Consider the following 21,846-nt stretch of genomic DNA (forward strand, 5'->3'; position numbering starts at 1 on the left):
GTTACTGTCCCCTTATCTCTTGATGCTTCTAGGATTCTCTCCTTCATTTTTACCTTGGCTAATGTAATTATGATGTGCCTTGGTGTGTTTCTTCTTGGGTCCAACTTCTTTGGGGTTCTCTGAGCTTCCTGGACTTCCTGGAAGTCTATTTCCTTTGCCAGAATGGGGAAGTTCTCCTTTATTATTTGTTCAAATACATTTTCAATCTGTTGCTTTTCATCTTCCCCTTCTGTTACCCCTATAATTCGGATGTTGGGTCATTTAAAGATGTCCTGGAGGTTCCTAAGCTTCTCCTCGTTTTTTTGAATTCTTATTTTTTCATTCTTTCCTGTTTGGTTGTTTTTTTTTCTTCCTTCTGGTCCACTCTATTGTTTTGAGTCCCAGTTTCCTTCCCATCACTATTGGTTGGTTCTCTGTGCATTTTCCTTCATGTCTTTTATGGTAAGCTGCATTTTTTCACCTAATTTGTGACCAAAATCAACCAATTCTATGAGCTTCCTGATCACCACTATTTTGAACTGTGCATCTGATAGGTTAGCTATCTCTTGGTCACTCAAAATAATGAGTTCTGGGGCACTGATTAGTTCTTCTGTTTGAGCCATTTTATTTATTTATTTGTTTGTTTGTTTGTTTTTGGTCTAGTCGCTCCTGTGTACATTGAGGGGCAGAGCCTTAGGTGTTCACCAGGGCTGGGCACCCCAGTCACTAGATTGTGACGTTGTATGTGAGGGCGGGGTCGAGAGGGAACAATGGCAGTAGCTCCGTTCTCATGGGACCTCAGTCCCTTCTCTGGGATCCTTGGTTGCACGCTCTGCCCTGCTCCCCATTCGCCACCTCACTGGGTCTGCCAGCTGCCGCTTGGGTACTCAGGGTCCACCCACTGCAATCTTGCGTGCCCCAGATGCCTTATGCTCCCAATTCTCCCTGTTCTCTGCGCCACGACCCGCGCCCAGCTGCTCGTCTCCGCCCCTCCTACCGGTCTGGATGGTTACTTCTTGGAGGCCATATGGACCATAAGGTCCATCACCCTATTGCTGTAGCCAAATTCACTGTCATACCAGGAAAGAAGCTTGACACAGTGGTCACTGAGGGCAATGTCATCCTCAGCATTGAAGGTAAAGGAATAGGTGTCACTGTTAAAGTCAGAGGAGACAACCTGGTCCACAATATATCTCAGAATGTCCTTAAGGGGGCCATCTGATGTCTGCTTCATTACTCTCTCTTTTTTAAAAAATATTTTTAAAGATCTTTGTTTACTTATTTTTAGAAAGAGGAGAGGGAGAGAGAAAGAGAGGGAGAGAAACATCAATGTGTGGTTGCCCACTGGGGACATGGCCTGCAACCCAGGCGTGTGCCCTGACTGGGAATCAAACCAGTGACCCTTTGGTTCGCAGGCTGGCACTCAGTACACTGAGCCACACCAATCAGGGCATTTACTCTGTTTGTTTTAATCCTCACCAAGGAACATGTCCATTGATTTTTTAAAAAGAGTAAAGAAAACAGAGTAACAGAGTCATTGATTGATACATATCCTGATGAGGGACCAAACCCACTACCTCAGTATGTGCCCTGATCAGGAATCAAACCCACAACCTTTTAGCATATGGGACAGTGCTCTAACACACTGAGTCTCCCAACCAGGGCTTCACTACTTTCTTGATGTCATTGTATTTGGCAGCTTTCTCCAGGTGGTCAGATCCACAACCAGCACATTGGGAGTAGGGACATGGAAGGCCATGTCAGTGACCTTCCCATTCAGCTCCTGGAGCTCTCACCACCTGGAGAAGCTGAATGGGAAGCTTCTTGCCCACAGCCTTGGCAGCACCATTAGAAGCAGGGATGATTTTCTGGGTAGCCCCTTGGCCATCATTCCACAGCTTCCCAGAGAGGTCATCCACAATCTTCTGGGTGGCAGTGATGGCACGGACTGTGGTCATGAGTCCCTCCACCATGCCAGAGTTGTCATGGATGACCTAGGCCGGGGGGCCGAGCAGTTGGTGATGCAGGAGGCATTGCTGGCAGTCTTGGGGGAGTTATTATACTTGTCATGACTCATACTCATTACAATATGGGAGCATCCACAGAAGAGGCAGAGATGATGACCCTCTTGGTTCCACCCTTCAGGGGAGCTCCAGCTTTCTCCAAGGTGGTGGAGACACCAGTGGATCCACAGCATTCAGCACCAGCATCCCCCCGTTTGATGTTGGTGGGATCTTGCTTCTGGAAGATGGAGATGGACTTTCCATTGATGAAAAGCTTCCTGTCCTCAGCCTTGACTGTGCCTTTGAACTTGCCATGAATAGTATCTTACTACAACATGTAGACCATGTAGTTGAGGTCAATGAAGGGGTCATTGATGGTGACAATATTCACTTTGCCAGAGTTAAAAGCAGTCCTGGTGTCCAAATGCCTAATATGGCCAAATCCATTCACTCTGACCTTCACCCTCCTGTCTCAGGGTTGAGGCTGGCACTGCACAGGAAGACATGGCTGTGTGTCGAACAGAAGCAGCAGAGAGCCTTTGCATTAACTTTTTAATAGTCTAATTAAACTCTAGAAATGATATGTGGTGTAACATTTGCAAAACAAACTCTTGTATAACTGCAAATAACGCTTTAAATTATTTGTCAATAAACTCATTTTATGGTAGATCAATAGATTCCATTTGCACAGTGATTAGACCCTCTTTATCTTAATGGTATTTTATTCTGTAGTAATGATATACTGCCAAAATTGATGCTTACATGTATACTTCTTGGTTGGAAGAGTTTTTCTTAACATTTTTGTTACATTAGTCATTTTATTGTACACTTAATTTATCTATAGGCCAGTTACTAGTTATTTAGTATTTATTTTTAGCATACTAAACCTCAAATTGCTAAATATAAAAGTATTTCAAATATGACAAATTTGTATGGGAAATTGTTTCAGTATGTATAAGCAGTCAAACTATAGACTTTTTGTTTAAAAAATGCTAAATGTTAGTTGGCATTTGATAAAGAAAAAGTCCAGAATTCAAAATTTCAAAGCATTACATGAATCTATTTATTTATTTTCTAATTTATTTATTTATTTTGGCTTTGAAGGTTGATCAATAAGGGAAGTAAGTTGAAACAGAAAGTACAGCCTTAGAAATTAGTACAGTCGAGGTCTAATGTTGATGCAGCCAATACTAGCTGTGTACTTTGGACAAGTCATTAAACTTCTCTGGATTTTAATTTTTTGTCTCTAAATAAAATAATTGGACTGTGGTTTCCAAGATTATTCCCAGTTCTGTGATTCTTATGCCAAAAGTTACGTCAGTAGTAAACCTGACGTAAAAGGTGCAGTTCTAGTTTTCTTTTCTGATTCTTAACCAATAAATAGGGATTGTTGTGGGGTTTTTGTTTGTTTGTTTTTGTTTTTGGAATGGGCAGCTCAACACAACTATGCTGGGGAATTTCAGTGCTTATAGTACTATATTTATACTTACGCTAATACAGTACCTGTAAAAAAGTATGATTCTTGCCAGTAGGAATGAAAGACTATAATATTAGCCAAATATTTTTAAAGCTTTCCCCCCAGATAGGGAAAGGTTACATTATTTTGTTCTCTCTACGCTTGGCAGAGTCAGCCCTTAGTTCTGGAAATGCCTGCAATACATTAGGCATTCTTGCATCAGCTCTCATGGAATTCCCTGTTATTATAGACAAAATATATGTTCTTTGCTGCAAGATCAGCATTAATTATATATGGCCTTAATACTAAATACTGTATTTTTTTCTTTTTTTATTGTTCAATTACAGTTGACTCAATTATCCCCCCATTACTCTCCTCTGCTCTACCCACCCCCACTTCCCACATTTAATCCTAGCTCCCCCTCCCCCATTGTCTTTGTCCATGGGTCCTTTATATATGTTCTTTGAGGACCCTTCCCCTTTTTTCCACCAACACCCCACAATCCCCCTCCTTCCTCCCCTCTGGTCACTGTCAGTTCTTTATTTCAATGTTTCTGGTTCTATTTTGCTGGCTTGTTTATTTTGTTGATTAGGTTCCACTTATAGGTGAGATCATGTGGTTAAATACCATATCTTGCCATGTATAATGCACACCCACATTTTTTTTGGCCCAGACTTTCAGGGAGGAACAATAATTTGTTTTAATTAATTAATTAATTTATATTGAGATACTTTTTTTGCATTATAAAGGAATTTTAGCATTTATTTTTGAACATATTATGGTATAAGAAATTTTATGTAACAAATAATTACAAAACACAAGAACAGATACAAGGTATTTCAAGCACTACCCATGTATAATAAGCATACTTATTTTTCACTCAAAAAACTGGGCAAAAATGGTGCTCATTATACTTGGCAAAATACGGTAATTTGTTAATAATGATTATAAGGTTTTGAGAGGTTGTTGTTTTACGTCTTATTTTTAATACTACCTTATTTTTGAAGCCCATAGGTTTATGAGGAAACTGAGATGAAAAAAGTTAAATAAATGTCCTAAAGACACAGAGTTAATAAGTGATAGAGCCAGGATTCAAACCCAGAAGGAACAGTTAGAAGCCTACATCCTTAACTACTAATCTATATAGTTTCCCAAAGTTATGTGTGTGACGTTTCAGATTTTTGTTTGACTGAGGTCCTGAATTCATCACAACTCACCTTCCTAAGTATGTGCGTGCACACACATGCCTATTTCAATTCTTTGTTATTAGATACGGCAATTCGATTATCTTGTGATCCTAGCATTTTCTGTTGCTAAACTACTTATCTTTAGGTGAGTTGGAAAGAATTGGGTCTATGACACAAATATCACATTTGTTCCAAATTATTAACAATTTAGAACTATTTAATGAGTAATGAACATGATTTTGGCAAAGTTCCAAACACTGCTGAGTACTCTATTAAGATGAATAGACAATGCAAATGATACAGTTTTGTAAAGATTTCACAAACTTCCTGGTCCATATAAACCCAGCCTGTCACACAAATGTACAAATGCAGAAGGTAGAAAAATCTGAGGCAATATATAGCCACTCAGTCGCTTTTTAAATGTAGCATTTTTACTTTGTCCATAGTGTTTATTGCAAAATAGCAGAGGCGTAATGAATGGAATCCTTCGAGGAATGCTAAATGACCAAGCAAAAAGTTCATACTAAAATGAATTCTGACTTAGTGAAAATCAAAACATAGCTGCATGGAAACATTACAAGGACTTTATGTGAATATATATTTCTAATCTGTAAATCGAGACTTTTAATATAGATTTTATGCTTCAGCCAGAGTAAGCCTGCTAAGTAGTATAATCTTGAGTAGATGTCAGTAGAAACACACACACACACACAGAATTATCACCTAATTAAATCAATGGTGATTGTTTAAATGTAATTTGAATTTGAGGCAGTGGACTATGTGTGAGCAAGAAATAAATTTGCTAAGTCACTAAGAGTGTGGGGAATATTTTTTTTACTGTCCCAAGCCTAGTCTGCCCCTGACTAGACTAATTTGTATGTTTTACAGTAAGGGAATCCAATTAATCATTAGAGATGACTCCTATTTATATAAAAGGATACTTGGAGAGAGAACATCAGTATTAGTGAAGCCCTATAATAACATCAGTCACTAGTCTTGAATATTATCTTCTCATTATACAGATGATACTAGAGTACGTTTGTCAGAGAAAGCTTTGAAAGCACAGCATTCAGTAGAATGAACTATTAGATAACTTAGTAAGAGGCATCATCAATTAATTTTTTTAATATAACAGTCAAAAAAGGGGGATAATCTCTTCTGGGCAAAGGCTTTGGTCCAAATGTAAGCCCTACAGGAAGCATTCTTCTACAAAGAATGTAGAACACAGAAAATAAAAGTTAAAGCCAAAGTTAATGAAATAAAAAACAAAGAGATACTCAACAAAATCAGTACATTTAATAAAAATAATAAACCTCCATGGGAGGACAGATGAAGAAAAAAATGGAAAAGCATAAATTTTCAATTTCAGGAATGAAAAAAGGATATCTTAGATAATACAGACCTTAAAAAAAATGAGGATTTTTTAAATTACTTTGTCAATAGATTTGAAAATTTTGACAAATTTGAATGTAAAAATCTGAATAGTTCCATATTTATTAATGGAATGAATCTGTAATTTGGGACTTTTCCATGAAGAAAAGTATTTGTGAAGCTCAGAGGGCTTCACAGATAAATACTTCCAAGAATTTTCAGAAGAAATAACATCAATATTACTAAAACTCTTTGAGACAATAAAAAGAGAGACACTTGGGTAACCTTAACATCAACACTTGGTAAGGACATTAGAAGAGGAAAATTTTAGGTCCATTTCACTTGTGAACATAGATGAACAAATTCTAAAAATTTTAGCAAATCAAATCTAGGCAGACAGATATAGGTAGATGCCATGGGCAAGTTGCCCTTACTATAGGAGCACAAGTTTGGATTACCATTCAACACGCAGTCGATGTAACTGACCGAATTAATAGAAAAAGAGAAAGGGTAACATTATCTCAGTAGATTTTATCCACTAGAAGTATTTGATTTTAAAGTTATAGATCATCAGTCACTCTGGCCACACATCAGGTGCTCAATAGGCACATGTGGCCAGTGGCTACCATATACTACAAATCTAGAACATTCCCATCATCACAGAAAGTTCTATTGGACAATGCAATAAGGAAGGAAGCATAATGATTGGAAAGAGAGGAATAAAATTGAAATCATTTACAAATGACGATTGTTGCAAAAAATTTTTTTAAACTACAAGCAATGGAATTAAAAGTACATTTAGCAAGGTTGCCAGATACATAATTGATACACAGAAATCAATTTTAGTTTTGTGTACCCACAACAAACAAAAAATGAAATTTAAAAAGTGGTACCAGTCTATCAAAAACATCAAATACCCAAAATTAATCTAACAAAAGACCTCTGTACTAAACTTTTAAAAAAAGATTTTATTTATTTATTTTTAGAGAGAGAGGAAAGGAAGGAGAGAGGATGAAAAACATCAATGTGCAAGAGAAATATCTCGCTTGCCCCCAACCCTGGCATGTGCCCTGACTAAGAATCAAACTGGCAACTGTTCGTTTTGCAAAGGTCTGTAGGACACACACTACCCACTGAATCACACCAGTCAGGGCTATACTGAACATTTTAAGACATTATTGAGATAAATTAAAAAGACAAATACAAGAATATGTTAGTTCATGGATTAAAAGACTTAGTGTTATAAAGATGTCATTTCCATATAAATCCAATACAGTCTCAAACAAAATTCAATGCAGTCTCAAACAAAAGATTTGTTTGTTCTTCAAAATTGGCAAGCTGATTCTGAAATTATTATGGAAATGCAAACGGCCAAGAATAGCCAAGATAGTCTTGAAGAATGATAAAACTGGTGGATTTATATTATAAGATACCAAGACTTACTACTATAAAGCTACAGTAATAAAGACAGCATGGTTCTGGCACAAGAAAAGACAAACCAGTGAAACAAAACATGGCCAACAGATGCACATGTACATAGTTACTTGATTTATATCAAAGATAACACTATAGTGCAGAGAGGAAAGGATGTTCTTTTCAATGAATTGTGCTAGGTCAATTAGATATCCATGTGAGAAGAAAAGATAAATCTTGATCTCAACCTAAAACTGTATAAAGACATTAATTATAGATGAATTATAGATATGAAAAGTAAAACAATAAAGCTTCTGGAAGTAAACAGTATCTTCATTACCCTGAGGTAGGCAAAAATTCTGAAACAGACTATGTAAAACATTAACAATAAGAGAAAAAATGATAAATTGGACCACATTAAAGTTAAGAAATGCTGTTCATTAACAGACACCATTAAGAATGAAAAAGCAAGCCACAGAGTGAGGAAAAGATATTTGCATTTGCATTACATATACCTGACAAAGAACTCAGCCAGAATATATAAAAAATTCCTACTCAGCAATAAGGAAGACAGACAATCCAAGAGAAAAATGAGCAATACATTTAAATGGTCATTTCCCAAAAGATATTTAAAAAGCAAACATAGCCCTGGCTGTTGTGGCTCAGTGGATTGAGTGCCGGCCTGTGAATCAAAGGGTCACTGGTTCAATTCCCAGTCAGAGCACATGCCTGGGTTGTGGACCAGGTCCCCAGGAGGGGGCACGTGAGAGGCAACCACACATTGATGTTTCTCTCTCTCTTTTTCTCCCTCCTCCTCTCTCTAAAAATTAATTCATAAAATCTTTCAGTCTTTTAGTCATCTGCAAAGTATAGAGTAAACCCATGATGAGATACCACATGATGTTAAAATTCTAGTTTTTAGTGTATGGAGGTGGGTAATAGGAGGTTTGCAGTTGTTTATATGGAAAAAGACATGCAGGTTATGATTATTACAAATAGCTTTACTAACTCAAAAGAATGTCACAATGGCACAGGAAATCTACTTTTGCCCACCCCATATATCCAACAGAAATGCAAACATCTGTTTACTAAAACACATGTATGAGTGTTCACAGAGCAATATTCATCTATCCCCAAACTGAAAACAATCCAAAATGTTCCACAACAGCAAATTGGGTAACTAAATATTATGTATTTATATATACAATGCAGTCCAGTGCAGCAATGCGAATAAATGAATTGTTGCAGTACACAACCACATAGATGAATCTCAGGAACATACTGTTCATGGAAAAAGCCAGTCACAAAAAAGTACCCATTGTATGATTCCAGTTATATGAAGTTTAAAAACAGGCAAAACCAATTTATTGTGTTAAAGTCAGGAGAGTTGGTCCTGTGTGGGAAGGGTTTTGACAGAGAAATAGCATGAATTGCTCTTGTGTGGCCGATTAAGGAAGTTCTGTTCTACTGATAGTTTGCTATAAGCATTTAATAAAATCGGGGGGCAGGGAGGCAGGTGGTATATTTTCTCAAAAGTTTCTATTAGATAAAACTTATTGTGAAATGGTGTGATTTCTCTCTCTTTTTTTGTTACTTTGAATTATGAATGTGAAACCAACTCTGTGTTCTTCGTAGTGTTGAGCTGGGCACTGGTTACTCAGGTGTATTCACTTTGTGAAAATTAGTATATGTGTTGCCGAAGTGAGCACTACTTTGTGAAAATTAATCATTGTGTACACTATGTATATTATACTATGATAAATATGTTTATTTAAATTTATTAATTTAAAAGAATTAAAAGGATAGTTGGAGGGTTAGCCAAAAATTTACATGTTCAGTTTATAGGACAAGAAGATATAAAGACAATTTTACATTTCCACAGAAGAGTATCTTCAGTCATGCTTGACTTAGAATGAGCTCAACAGAAGAATAAGATTTTATGAGATAGTTTAATAATTAACTCTTTTGCTCCTATGAAGTCAGCTACAAATACAGTAAGGCTTTTTAAGTTGGGGCAAAACAATGGCATCCTAATTAAATGGAACTTATTAATGGTATGAATTGACTCTCAACTTTACTTGTTTTCCTAATTGTGGATTTTCAGACTTGGATAAAAGTCAGTCTAGGATAATGATCTCTGAGAGAAGAGAAACAAATGAGGTGAGCCCACAGTGTTTCCAAGCCCTTGTGCAGGGAGAGGGAACATAAATATAGTCCAGCAGTCTCACAGGATTTAGTCTGGGGTTCACAGATGAGAAAGAAGCTAAAACTTTGAGGGCACAAGTTGGGGAAGGACAGAGCTGCACAAAAGGAGAGCTCCAGAGACCTGCAGAGGGCCCCTTCAAGTCCTTGCCTCAGGATCAGTCTCTGCATACACATGAAGTAACTACTCTACACTAGGAAAAGAACCACTGGAAGGAGTAGAAAGAGAAGTCTTTAAAGCAGCAATCCCCAACCTTTTTGGCACCGGGGATCAGTTTCATGGAAGACAATTTTTCCACGGACCATGGGTGGGGAGGATGGCTGTATAGCCTGCCACTAGATGCAGCTTAATTGTCACTTACCACTCACTGGTGGGGTTTTGCTATAAGTCTGTAAGCAATTGATTTATTATGGTCTTTATGCAGTCAAATCTCTCTGGTAATGATAATCTATACTTGCAACTGCTCCCCCAGCACTAGCATCGTCACCTCAACTCCACCTCAGATCATCAGGCATTAGATGCTTATAAGGAGCATGCAACCTAGATCCCTCACATGCACAGTTCATAGTAGGGTGCACACTCCTATGAGAATCTAATGCTGCTGCTGTGGGAGATGAGGAGTGGCTATAAATACAGATGAAGCTTTGTTAGTTCGCCCATTCACCTTTTACTGTCCAGCCCAGTCTGTGGGGTGGGGGAGGTTGGGGTTGGGGACCCCTGTCTTAGAGATCACAGAGAATAAGGTGACCTCACCAACCAAAATGGAAAGACCTTCTAGTGGACAGGAATTGGATAAAGTCTTACATAGGATATTGATGAAAAGCAGTGATTTTCAATCTTTTTCATTGCATGGCACACATTACTGATTACTAAAATTCTGTGGCACACCAAAAAAATATATATTTTTGACAGTCTGACCCAAAAAATAGCCACAATATTGATTTACAAAAAAATAATAGTAATTACCTACCCATTTTGTTCCAAAGTGACTTTTTAAATGTTTATTTTTATTTGGAGAGCGAGAAAAAAACATTGATTTGTTGTTCCACTTATTTATTAATTGATCATTAATAGATTCATTAGATTCATAGATACATTAAGAATCATTAATTGATTCTTATATGTGCCATGACCAAGGATCATACCTGCAACCTTGGTGTATCAGGATGATGGTCTAACTAACTGAGCTACCAGCCAGAGTCCAAAGTGACTTTTTAAACAATCTGGTCCCTATACTTGCAAATAAGTATTTCTGGTACCAAGATTTAACCAATTAGATGCAACCTTATTATGCAGGATGACCAATAAGATACAGCTCTGTTATATGACCTATATATTTATGGTTCAAGACAGGGCATTCACACTGGACAGCTATTTGTTGTGTTGGCTGTTGTCATTTTTTTATTTGACAGTCGAAGGGAAAAGAGGTCAGTACACCTGACTAAATAGTCAGATATGGCATGTTTTAATAGTTCTTGCAGCATACCAGTTGAAAATCACTGCCCTAGACTAAAAGCTACTCTGGTCCCACCTAACAAAGTTTATAAGTAAGCCTTGAAATGATCAAACTGTTGCCAAGTAACCTAACTATACCCAGAACAAAACTCAGAAACACTTAAAGGGGTACAAAAAAATTCATACCATATGATCCAGCAGTCACACCTAGGTATTTGTTAAAAATAATTATAGTCAGATCTTGAGGAGATACTTGCAGTTCTCTGTTCATTGAAGCATTATTCACAATAGGTGTAGAAGCAATTGTAAGTGAATAAAGAAAATGTAATATATACATATAATGAAAAAGAAGGACTTCTGTCATGCAACAACATGAATGAAGTTTGAGGACCTTATACTAAGTAAAATAAGCTAGTCACAAAAGGAACCAATACTGCATGATTCCACTTATGAGGTATCTCAAGTAGTCAAAATCATAGAAGCAGAAAGCATAGTGGTTGCTAGGTGCTAGAAGGAGGGAGGAATGAGTTGTTTCATGGGTATAAAGTTTCAACTATAAAAGATGAAATAGTTCTAGAGATCTGTATAACATTGTGCTTATAGTTAATAGCAATGTGGTATATACTTAAAATTTTGTAAAAGATAAACAAATAAATTATACAAATTTACTTGTCCGCTCACATTTTTTATAAATGGCATTTTGTGCTTTTAAAAAAATACACAATATTAAAAAATTAAAAATTAAAGATGGAGGCATAGGTAGACACACTGCGCCTCCTCCTACCAAAAGAAGGACAACAACAAATTTAAAAACAAAAACAACCAGAACTGCCAGAAAATCGAACTGTATGGAAGTCTGACAAGCTAGTAGTTAAAAAAGAAACATTCGTCCAGACTGGTGGGAGGGGAAGAGACCCAAGCAGCAATGAAGGTTGCATTATGTGAAATAAAGAAAAATATACAGGGAACCAACAGTGACAGGAAAGAAACCAGGACTCATATCAATGGTTTGGAGCAGAAGGAAGAAATAAACATTCAACCAGAACAAAATTAAGAAACAAGAATTCAAAAAATGAGGAGAGGCTTAGGAACCTCCAGGACAGCTTTAAACATTCCAACATCCAAATCATAGGGGTACCAGAAGGAGAAGAGGAAGAGCAAGAAATTGGACACTTATTTGAACAAATAATGAAGGAGAACTTCCCCAATCTGGCAAAGGAAATAGACTTTCAGAAAGTCCAGGAAGCTCACAAAGTCCCAAAGAAGTTGGACCCAAGGAGGAACACACCAAGGTACATCATAGTTACATTTTGCAAGATTAAAAATAAGGAGAGAATCTTAAAAGCAGCAAAAGAAAAGGAGAGAGTTACCTACAAAGGAGTTCCCATAAGACTATCAGCTGATTTCTCAAAAGAAACCTTGCAGACAAGAAGGGGCTGGAAAGAAGTATTCCAAGTCATGAAAGGCAAGGACCTACATCCAAAATTACTCTATCCAGCAAAGCTATTATTTAGAATGGAAGGACAGATAAAGTGCTTCCCAGATAAGGTCAAGTTAAAGGAGTTCATCATCACCCAGTCCTTATGATATGAAATGTTAAAGGGACTTATCTAAGAAAAAGAAAATCAAAACTATGACCAGTAAAATGACAACAAATTCACAGCTATTAACAACCAAGCAAACAACTAGAACAGGAACAGAACCACAGAAATGGAGATCACATGTAGGGTTATCAGCAAGGGAGTGGGAGAGGAAGAGAGGGGGAAAAGATACAGAGAATAAGTAGCATAAATGGTAAGTAGAAAATAGATAGGAGGAGGTTAAGAATAGTATAGGAAATGTAGAAGCAGAAGAACTTGACAATGTACGGCCCATGGACATGAAATAAAGGAAGAGGGGAATGTAGATGAGAGGGGGTGTGCAGGGTGGAGGAGAATAAAGTGGGGGAAATGGGACAACTGTAATAGCTTAATCAATAAAATATATTTAAAAAAATAAAAATTTAAAAATTTGCAATATATTTGTATAGTGAAACTTAAGCACAAAAGATAAATACATACCCATAACAAATCTGAAAAAAGTATCCAGTACCCAACAATGAAAAATTCTTAAATGTTTTGCATCCTAAAACTCACCAACATGCAAGGAAGCAGGAAAATATGACCCATCATCAGGACAAAATCAACCAATAGAGAGAAAGACATGATACATATGATTGAATTAGCAGACAAGAGCATTAAGGTAGCAATTGCAAATATACTCCATGTGTTCAGGAGGGTAGAGGAATACATAGCATGCCGAGGAGAGAAATGGAAGTTATTTTTTTAAAGAGAGACCCAATTAGAACTTATAGCAATGAAAAATATGATATCCCAAATGGAAAATTCAGCAAATAAGATGTTAGATTAGATATTAAAGGAGAAAAAGATTAGTTAAAGCCTGAAGACAGCAATAGCAACTTTCTAAAAAGAAGCACCAAGAGAAAAAAGTGCTTGGAAAAAATACATCAGTGAGTCATGAGACACTATTATGCAGTTTACACAAGATAAACAAGTTCAGAAGGAGACAAGAATACAGAAAAAATATTTTAAGAAATAGTCGACAAAGATTGACCAAGTTTGATGAAAACTATAAACCCTCAGATTACAGAGTTTCACAAATCTCCAAGTAGAGAAGCGGGGCAAAATTATCAGATTGTAGAAACCAAATGACAAAAATCTTGAAAATTGTCTTAAAAGCAGCCAGAGGAAAAAAGTACCACCTTAAATAACAGATGAACAGATATATAAAAATTCATGCAGGCTTCTTGTCAGAAACTGCATGTCAGAAGACAGTAAAGTAACATTCTTAAAATACTGGAAGAAGAAGAAGAAAAAAACAGCCTAGAACTCTGTACTGGACAAGAAGAAAGATCTTTCCAAAATGAAGGCAAAATAAAAATGTTTTGGATAAAAATGCTCATAGAATTTGTCAACAACAAGCCTGCACTGCAAGAAATGTTAAAAGTAGTTCTTCAGGCAGAAAGAAAGTGGTACTAGATAGAAATTTGCGCCTACAAAAAGAAACGAAGAACACTGGAAACAGTAAATATATGGGTAGATATAAATGCCATTTTCCCTTCATTTAAGGTTTTTTTCTCAAGAATTGCTTAGAACAAGAATAAAAATATACATGTCTATAACATAAGTGAAGTAAAATAAATAAAAAGGTATAACTAATGTCAGTGGTGGAGATAAAATGGAATCATAAAAAATATTAATAGATGGAAAGGAGAAAGAAAAACAAAAAGAAAAGATGGTATAAATAGACAAATAGAAAGATAGAGATTTAAATCCAACCATGTCAGTAATCACATTAAATATAATTGTTCTAAATACCCTCGTTAAAAGAGATTGTCTAATTAGATGTTTTTTAAGATTTTATTTATTTTTATTTTTAGAGAGGGAAGGGAGGGAGAAAGAGAGAGAGAAGCATCAATGTGTGGTTGCCGGGGGTCATGGCCTGCAACCCAGGCATGTACCCTGACTGGGAATTGAACCTGCGACACTTTGGTTCGCAGCCCGCGCTCAATCCACTGAGCTCCGCCAGCCAGGTCTTGATTAGATGTTTTTAAAAAAGAAAGATTCAATTATACACTGTGTACGAAAGAACACACTTTGGATATAAATATGCAGGTTAAAAGTAAATAGATGAGAAATTATATACAGTGTAGACACTACTCAAAAGAAAGCTGGAGTTCCTATATTAATATCAGAAATGTGGATGTCAGAGAGAGAAATATAAGATATTCCATAATGGGTGGGCATCTAATAACAGAGCTTTAAAAATAGATGAAGGAAAACTAGTAGAACTGAAAGGAGAAATAGATAAATACACAATTAGGGTTGGAAACTATGTTTTAGTTTTAATGTTTTTCCTCTAATTAGTATTTGCTATCTCATTAGCCAAAAGATTATGCCTGCCAAATCTGATTATAATAGTATTGAAGGTAAAGATTCTATATAAGTATTTACAAGAAGGTCAGTTAAAATAGTAAATATTGGGGCTTACTAATTGCTAGGTGTATTAATTTTCTATTGCTGTTGTAACAAATTACCACAAAGTTAGTGGCTTAAAACACACAAATTCATTATCTTACAGTTCTGGAAGTCAGAAGTCCAAAATGGGTTTGTTTCACTGGCTACTTCTCCTTACAGGGAAGATGTAACTCAGTGTTTAGGAGAGCAAAGTGGAATTTGAAGTGGGAATTATATTCATAGGAATTTATTCAAATGTATTCCAGGAATAATTAGACCATTACATGAAAGAAAAACAAAGCTGCATTACCCTAGGTATTTTGAGAGGGGGTAAATAATCCATTTATACATGCTTTCTCCCCCTAAGGAATTTATTTTCTGATACAAATACAAAAGCAAGGGAGTATAAGAAATTCATCCTTGGAGAGTTGCAAGGTTTAGATTAGTCTAAAATCCTAAAACTAATTGCAAGTGTTTCTGTTTGAGTGGAGGATGTATGGGGAGAGCAGCAAATGGAAGAAATGAGGCAAAGAATACACAGATGAGAAATAATTTTCTCATCTGTATTTTCTGTAAAGAAATAACTTATTTGACATTATTAAAGATGATACAATATCTGTATTTGGGCATTTTAGGGTAATTTCTCATTTTTCTGGAAAAGTTGTAGGGAGGTGTACTGGCTTAGAATTTGAGGAGTCATCTTAAGGCATTCCTTCCAGAAAAATATGTTCAGGTTGGGCATATTTAACTTTAGGGTGCTCTATAACCTCCAAGAGTTGCAGGTCTAAAGTATATGAAAAAGATGTGAAATGTTCCATATGACCCCCAAAGGTCTTGAAACCACCAACTTCCCTATGACCTGCTTGTTTTTAGCCTATAAATAAACAACTCTTGTTTCTGCATTCAGGCAATGTAAACTTACACCAAGGAACTGCTAGAAGAATTTAATTTTCAGTCAAGAAATAAACATCAATAACACACTTGATTGCCCTCCTTCCCTACCTCAGGCAGTAGTAAGGGAGTATAAAACAATTGTGCCATCCATGCCTTCAAATGCAATGTATAATATTAAACTTTTTAAATTCATTCTACTTCCTAGAGATGCAGTTTTGGTACTAAGAAAGAAAGATGATCTCTATCCTTACAAGTTTGCATCATAGAGCATAAGGGAAGCTCAGTTAGTAACCTAGATTCCTGTTGCATTGTTTGGAGCTCCTAGCTGCTTTGTAGTTGGCTTAATAGAGAAGGGAGGATTTGTGTATCATCTTAATTTTTTATTCCTTAATCAATATTTTCCACAGTTCAAAGCTTAAAGCTTATAAGATGTGAGATAATACTTTTAAATTCTATTTTGAAGGAGCAATTTTTAAAGCACATGAAGCAGTGGTGAGGCTTGTTGCAGAAAGAAAATATATATCTATATGTAGATATAAATATATGGAACATACATGATACATACATACAGTTATGGAGAAAAGAATTTCGATTTGGGGAGAAAAACAGAAGATATAATTTTCTCTTTGCCAAATATTTATAATTCAAATCTCACCTTTGTAAATAATACCAATGCCAAGATCTGAGACTGTTTATGTGTCAGTGAAAACTTACTTTCAACCCTTAGAATATATACAGAAATATATTTCTATGTACATTAAGAAATACTATTTTGGATAAATTTCATCTCTATTTCAGTCACCTTATTAATTTAGGTAAATGGAATTTGTGTTGTAATTTACATTGGTCTCCAATTTAAAAACCAGCAGAAAGTATCTGTACCCTCTCTGCTCAGCATGCAGTGAAGTCTTAAGTAGGAGTTAAGTGAAAGTTCCTACAGTGTTGAAGTTAGTTCAATTTGGTAACCTTCCGATTTGCTTAGGAAATTGTACGTCTGGGAATCTTAGCCTAAGTCTTATTTAATTTACATTTATTCCTGATAAAATTTATGTTCCATACCAATATATCATTCTGTGGAAAGGCAGATTGTATGTGTTTCTCAGTTGCTGTTCTTATCAACTTTTATGACATAATAAAAATTACCGAAGCTTAGAGAAAGGTGTTCTTTTCAGGGGTGGAGAGATGTACTTCTCTCTTTTTTCAGATTGCCTAATTGGAAAATGTTAATATACCATATGGGGGGGAGACTCCAAAAAACCCAGAATCTATTTATAAAAATGTGTGTGTTTATTCTTACATATTTAAACTTCACTCACCTTCAAAGACACAATAATGTTTTTTCCACTGCTTAAAACAGTTCTTGCACTCATTGATTTTGATGCCTTTTAGTGCTTCTGCTGTTTTTTGTTTCACCTCTTCCATATGGGCAAAATGTTCCCCTTTGAAGACATTTTTTTAATCCAGGGAAACAACAACGAAAAAGTTGCTTGGGGTGAGATCAAGTGAATAGAGAGGGTGGGGCACAGGGGTCGAGCTATTTTGGTTGAAAACTGCTGAACACTCATGCCATTTAGTTAGGTATGTTTGTAAATCACCTAGCAAGAGATGGGCAAATGCAAAGCTGAGCACAGCCTCTCACAACAACACCAGCTGGTGCACTGATACAGATGGGTTCCTAGAACACTCACCTAGTTGGGGAAGCCTATACTACAAGGGACAGGTCCTCTAGAAGATAATTCGAGTTTTTTGGAGGGGCCCACACCCCTCATATCATAGATAACTAGCAAATAATACAGGAGTGGAGCACAAAAGTAGGTTTACAGTTATTTGTATGGAAAATAATACAATAATGAATAATAATGCAAGGATAAACTCTGTGTTTCACCTACTCACAACTGTGAACTTACTTTTGCCCACCCCTGTATGTTGATTAAATTAACTGATATAGATGATTACTCCTTTATTGACTTAAAAAAAGAGAGACATCACTTCATCTGTAGACATTTTCTTTTGTTTCCCTGCTATGTGGTGGGAACCAAATTAAATGTTCATTTAATTTCACAACTGCTCTATGAAGTAGGTCTTTTCTCAGCTTTACAGATGAGAAATCAAGATTTGGAAAGGTTACCTGACTTTTCCAAGATTGTCTAGCTTACCAGTATTCCAAATTAGGTCTCTTAGACTCAAGAGCTCAGGATTTTTCCCAAAATATAGTATCTCCTTTTATTTGACCAGTTTTATTAGTTTCTTCTGTATTTTCATAGCCTTTATTACTCAAAATAAAACCTATAGAAAAACATTTATTCTTGACTAATTTTACAAGCTGTTTTAAAAGTCAAGTTTATTGAGGTATAATTTACATATGATAAAATGCACTTCTTTTAAAGTATACAGTTAGATGAGTTTTAACCGACATACACAGTCATGTAGCCTGCACCACAGCAATCAAAATCTGGAACATTTTCATTACTCTCCCCACCCGAAGTTCCTCATGCCCCTTTATAGTCAGTCCTTTCCTGCCACCACTGATCTAACTTTTATCCCTATAGTTTTGCTTTTTCTAGAATGTCTCATAAATGGAATCATGCGTTAAGTAACTTTTTATGTCTGAATTCTCAGCAAAATTCTTTTAGGATTCATCCATGTTGCTGCAGATGTCTGGTATCAGTTTATTGCTGAGTTGTATTTCATTGTATGAATGAACCAGTTTATTTATCCAGTCACCAGTTGATGGACATTTTTTTCCTCCAGTTTGGGATTATTTTGAACAAACTATAAACATTAATGTTTATAACCTATTGAGTTTTAGAATTTCTGGGTTAGTGTGGCATTCTCTTGATTGACTAGATCACAGATCCCTTAGTCTTAGATAATCTAAAACAAGACTCCTCACTAAGGGCTCTGAGCTCTCTATTAGAAATTGGGGATGAAAAACATGTTGACTGTTTTCAAAATTTAGAGGTACTGCATAAATATCCACTGAGCAGTTACGAGAATTATATGTGATTATATTAATAAGGACTCAGAACTGGTAGTCTCTTCCTTTCCTTTTTACAAAGGTCCCTTTTTCTGTCTCCTGCCCTGCTATTCTGTTAACTGTTATTAAGAGAAATCTAAAATGTGGGTGCTAACTTTATCTTTTCTTAATTGTAAAAGATTATATAGTATCAGAAGATTGGTATATTAGATTTTTCTTTTTATCATAAACATTAGAAAAACAGTAAGTCAGCCAGCAAGTAGACTTTACAGTGTAGTCCAACAACCTGACAGTGTTCTCACATGAGTCCTATTAGCACATTCTCTCAGTTATTTTTTTCCAATGTGATGCTTTCTGCACTGCTTTGTGAAGTAGCTCACAACAGCATTTACTACTTGTGTCAAAATTAGCCTAGTAACTAACTTCTCACATTTAAAAATCAGCACTTATTTCTTCCACATACATCTTCTGCATGGCGAAGACTTTATCTTTATGCCTTATGATTGTTTAAATTAGTATAAGCAAGCAACTTGATGGACCTTTCCCCTTCTGTCATTCCTGTTTTGCAGGATTGCACCAAACGTGATAAAACATAATCAGCAGCCATTTTGTAGAACTCCGTAGGATAGTTCTGCCAATTTGTATTGTAAATTCCCCTGTCCATGAGTCATGCAGAGTAAACACATCATTAGTTTTTCCTTCTCCTGACTTTCCTAATGAGGGAAGATATCTCACACCTCTGGAGAGGCCTTGAACTCCTTTCTGAAGTGATTTATTTACATAGCATATGCTTAGTTTGACACATTGCTTAGAAGAAGCAGAAACCTTTTTTAGTTAAGTACTATCCAATACTTCAAAGAACATTTTAGCTACACTGTAATTGTTTAGCTTTTTTGGATACAAAGCTGCTCTTTAAAAAACATTCCTGTCCTAGTTCTTTATATTACTGCTTTCAGTGTGAGAGGGAATTAAGCTGAATATATTTAGAAGCTCTTTTCAGAAACAAATTTTAGTTTCAGGAGTTGCTGTATAATGCTAGCAGTTTAAGATATCTGCACAAACCTAGGGCAAATCATTGTGCTCTGGTCTAGTTGGTGAGAAAGTAAACGGTGACTTGGAGACAGATAATATGCTATTGTGGTCTGATATAAAAAAGCCTACACTTTGAAGCCAGATAAATCTAGGTTTAAATCCCAGTGTGTGCTTGCTAATATTTTTTTTTCCAGCAATGTTAAAACTACTCAGTTTTTCAACTACGCTTGTTATAAGAGCTCCTTCCTGGGGCTAGATTTCAGTGACTGAAAGTATGTATAGCACCTGTTATATGGTAAAACTACCCATTAAATGTTTCCTTTCCCTGTAACCTTTCCTCCTACCCCCACCAAAAAAAAAAAAAGTTATCATTCAAATGTGATTAGATAGTTTTTTAAAAACCTACATATGTCTCATGCAGGTTTGAGGGTAGATAAAGAAAACAGGGTTGACCTACCCATGGAATGCTGGGGACGATTTTTCAGCACAAGCTCTGGACTATGGAAAGACTAGGTTGCCATATTAGGTAGCACAAGCCAGTAGATTGGTTTGAAAATATACATGACTGTATACACTGTGACTAGACACATAGCTTCAGTATGGCTGAATAAGGCACATTCCAATTTAATATTTGAGGAGTACCTACAGTAGATAAGACATTGTACTGAGAGATGATTTGCTATTATGCCCTCCATCTCTCCTCTGGGCTACAACACAAACATACTGAGGCGTCAGCTGCTTTCCTGACCACAGTGTGATGTAAAAGGATGGAAGAGGTCTAGATCCTTGATGATATAGGTATATATTAGGTCCAGACTGCCTACTATTTTTGAGTTTTGTCAGCTGAAAGTGTTGTTGACAATACAATAGCAACAGGAGTCCCAAGAGAAGAGAGACTTTATCCAGTACAAGTATTTCAGTTGTGATGCAGCTTAGCTGTGGAACAGCACGGCTGTGAGATAGCTCAACAGCGGTGTAGCATGGTTTAGAACAGCAAGCTGTCAAACAGCTCCGGCCAGGAGGTCCGGGTGTTACAGCTCCAGCTCTGAAGTTACAGCTCCACCTGGGGAAACACAGTCTTTGGTGGAAAGACTGCACTTAGAGTACATTCCCACAAGGCAGAAGTAGCTTGCTTACATAGATAGTAGTGCCAGTTCCAGGCTCTGATTGCTTTGTTCTTGTACAAATGAGGGCTCCAAATCCTCTCAGTTTGATTGATCCAAAAAGCACTGTCCTAATTGGTCAGAACAGAGCTGCTCTGATTGGTTGGTAAGGATGCAAATGAAGATATAGTTGCACAGCTCCCATTGGACAGGGAAAGTCTCAGTCCTATTGGTTGAAATATGATCCTAGGAGCTCTCTTATAAGGGTTGGCTCAGAAAGCAGTTACACAATGCAGGAAGCTTGACAACCCAGTCTGTGGCTCTTCTCTAAAATGCAGCACGTGTGAGAGACCTCTGTAAACAATGGCTTTTACTCTCTGATTATGAATTTGAGTTTAGTTAACCAGGAGGAGTCCTTCTTGGCAGGTACATTCTTCTCGGGGTCAACAGTTTCTTTTACTTTTGTGAAAAATGACAATGGCTAGAATATGTAAGGATTTTTTTTTTCTGGTGTTCGCTAGTAGCAGCAGAACCTAATCCTAAGAGATTCAGATAGCAGTTTGAGTATAGGCACTTGACTCCCTGTAACTCCACCCCTAGTCGCTATTGGAATGACTAATATATCTAAAAATGGTACACTTCACTGAAAGATGGAAAGGTAGTATTTATCTACCTAAAATACAAAATGTCAAGAAATTTCTATTAGAAATCTAGATACTCTGTTGAAAGTAACTAGAACTCTTTAGTGTCCCAGGTT

General features: G+C 36.4%; 1 protein-coding gene and 1 pseudogene across 1 annotated transcript in view; one reads left to right on the forward strand and one right to left on the reverse strand.

Moving 5' to 3' along the window:
- The window catches only part of GLCE (glucuronic acid epimerase), a 106,357-nt gene that overhangs the window by 51,954 nt on the left and 32,557 nt on the right, over positions 1-21,846 (forward strand). The gene's annotated exons all lie outside the window — the stretch shown is intronic.
- The window catches only part of LOC123807871, a 39,855-nt pseudogene continuing 18,997 nt past the window's right edge, over positions 989-21,846 (reverse strand).

This window comes from Phyllostomus hastatus, unplaced genomic scaffold (assembly GCF_019186645.2).
Source record: "Phyllostomus hastatus isolate PE091 unplaced genomic scaffold, TTU_PhHast_1.1 phas_scaffold_501, whole genome shotgun sequence".
Classification (NCBI taxonomy): Eukaryota; Metazoa; Chordata; class Mammalia; order Chiroptera; family Phyllostomidae; genus Phyllostomus; species Phyllostomus hastatus.